This window comes from Leuresthes tenuis, unplaced genomic scaffold (assembly GCF_036924035.1).
Source record: "Leuresthes tenuis unplaced genomic scaffold, fLeuTen1.0.hap1 SCAF_95, whole genome shotgun sequence".
Taxonomy (NCBI): domain Eukaryota; kingdom Metazoa; phylum Chordata; class Actinopteri; order Atheriniformes; family Atherinopsidae; genus Leuresthes; species Leuresthes tenuis.
This window is the reverse complement of record NW_027325449.1, coordinates 68,856-71,725: the sequence shown is the minus strand read 5'-3', so window position 1 is coordinate 71,725 and position 2,870 is coordinate 68,856. Positions and strand designations below refer to the sequence as shown.

The 2,870-nt window shown below is 41.1% G+C and overlaps 1 non-coding gene across 1 annotated transcript; it reads left to right on the top strand.

Moving 5' to 3' along the window:
- Positions 1–2,535: 2,535 nt before the first annotated feature.
- On the top strand, positions 2,536–2,649 carry LOC140286466 (U5 spliceosomal RNA). Its single transcript, XR_011911269.1, has one exon. It is a non-coding gene; the product is annotated as a U5 spliceosomal RNA (small nuclear RNA).
- Positions 2,650–2,870: the final 221 nt, after the last annotated feature.

Below are 2,870 nucleotides of genomic sequence, written 5' to 3'. Positions count from 1 at the left end.
TTCACAGCTTCCTCTCCACCATACTTGTATGGTGGGATATTCACACCCACTTGCATCCGAAGACCTCCGCCCCCACTTTTGTTGATATTTAGTCGGTCATTCGCACCTTACCCGCTTTTGGCAAACTATGGCCTTCTTGCAGCCAAACACCTCTGATCTCGCTTTTGATGATGTAAGGTTGGGCATTCAGACCTTGCTTCACCTGCTTTTCACCAAATATAGTCGGACATTCACACCTTCTTGCAGCCGAACACTTCCGCTTTTAGTGTTCTATGAGGCATTCACATATTTTTTTTCACCGTATTTTATAGATTATGGTTGGAAATTCTCACCCACTCTCATCCGAAGACCTCTCCTCCCGCTTTTGTTAATATATAGTCGGGCATTCGAACTTTTTCTTACCTGCTTTTTACAAATTATGGTCGAACATTCACACCTACTTGCAGCTGAATACTTCCGCTCCACCTTTTAGGTATGTATGGTTGGCATTTGCACCTCTTTTTATACTGATTGCTGAAGATTAAGTTGTTCTTTCTCAAACTACAAATTTTTTTTAATTGTTGAAACTTGATTTGAAGTGGATAAATAAGGAGGACAAACAGTTTTAAGTCAGGCTGATAGAAGGAATTAATTTTATAGCAAAATCTGTATTTTGTCATATGTCGAGAGATGCTTATTGCTGAAGAAGTTCTTTCTCATTCTACAAAGTACAACGTTGTTTATCGTTGAAACTTGATTAGACATGAATAAATATGAAGGACAAAGCAGTCTTAACTTGGTTTGAGTTAATGAATTCGTTTTATAGGAGAATCCGAATTCGTGCATAACTCATAAAATAGAGCTTATTTTCGGATTCCTGAAGAATGAGTCTGGTTCTTTCTCATAATACAAAGTTTGTTGTTTATTGTTGAAACTTCATCAGAAGTGAAGAAATAAATGAATGCCTATCAACAAATGTGGGATCTAAACTCTAGTGCTTCCTCTAAAATAATTTCCTTTCTCAATTTAGAAATGTGTGTGTGTAAGTCACAACACCCGTGACACCAAAACGGCTTTCTTTTCTCTACACTCTGCACTATGAGCACACACACCAAATCAGAAAGGCTTTTTTCTCTCTTTTCTACATTATGGACTGTGGGGACACAAAACCGCTCTCTCTCTTTTTTTTTTTTTATCGTGTGCCAGGGCGTTGTCTCATGTATTAGATTATGCTTAAGATACGACTGGGTTTATCAGTCACATCAGAATCCATACATACTGATCCTCCCGTAATAAAATGGTCGGATCTTATCAAACACACTTTGTTTCTTGTGACAATCAAGTCAGCGAAACAGCGTATACACGTCAAGACACTGAATCAAGTTTGCCACAAGAACTCATAAGTTTGGCAGTATTGCTCTGCCGTCAGCAATCATACACCCATTTTATTTTCGTGAGACATGTGCAAGCACCTGTTCATCTACTGTTCTATCAATATGAATTAGTGATCTATTATCAATAAGGATACTTCTACAACTACTATCAAAGTATGTCCGGACTTCTTATGTTGTCAGTTGCTATATATGAATAAGTGGGTAGCTACTGACAAGCATTAAGCATGTCACACAGCCCAAACATATAACATTTCAGGACACACCACACAGTTAACAACCACAGTGAAGCGTGTCAAAGCCCAAACATGTAACATTCAACAGGACACTTACACAACACATTCAAATCAAACAGTCAGACAACATACAAGAACATATACCCCAGCCGGCATTGCTCCCTGCCTATTTTCGTACAGCACACTATGTGTGCGCACACCTTTATTCACAAACTCTTCAACTTATACTCTTTTACCGAAGCTGCTACAGCTCGATTGGCCGAATACCCTTTGATCCTATTTCGGTGAATTTGACATCTGCCTTACATATAACAGATTAGCGGTTTAGCAGTTTTAATTTAGTATGAGTGAAGGAATTCATTTTATAGCAAAATCCGAAATCGTGAAGAACTCATGAAAGTAAGCTTATTCTCGGATTCCTGAAACTTTAGATTTGCTCTTTCTTTTACTGCAAAGTACAACGTTGTTTTTTTTGTTTAAATCTTTCTAGACATGGTAAATATTAAGGACAAAGCAGTTTTCACATAGTTTGAGTGAAGGAATTAATTTTATGGATAAAATCCCAAGAGTCTGCTGAGAAAAGAGAGTGAATGCGAAGTAGACTTTAACACGGCTATGGGAGCGAGCCGAGTGTGGGCTAACCGGGAGAATTGCTTGAAAGAAACGCGACACCGAATGAGCGATCAGAACAAAGCCTCAATACGGGATTCTCGTGGTGTTTTTGTTGCTGCCTTGTCTTTTGCACAGAGTAAAAGACAAGGCAGCCATCGAATAGGGCCCGATTGTTCCTAGTTGGTCAGCCGAGGAGCAAGGGGGGGGGGGGGGGGGGGGGGGGGGGGGGGCAAGCGTCTCAACCAAGCAAAGCTCACCATGGGGAAGGTGGCTATGCCAACAAGCCTGATGCCCTGCTCCCGCAGTGACGGATAATCGTACTCTGGTTTCTCTTCATAACGTACAAGTCTTTCGCCTTTTACTAAAGATTTCTGTGGAGAGCAGCACTAATGAGTTGTTTCTATTTTTGGCAGGCTTTACCTTTGCGGGTGAAGCCCTTTCTGTCTGTGCAAAAGAAATCTTCTTACTGTGCAGAGTGACTTCTCTGAGTAGAGTCGCCTTACTTGTTGCGACTGTGCCGATGTTCGAAGCTGGAGTGCAAAGTTGTTGCTTGAATGGTGCTTGCTGGAGCGTGCGGGAGTGCAAAGTTATACCATTTAAAAGGGCTGAAGAGTGCTCAGTGCAGCGGGTGGGCGACACTCTGGCCACCTTG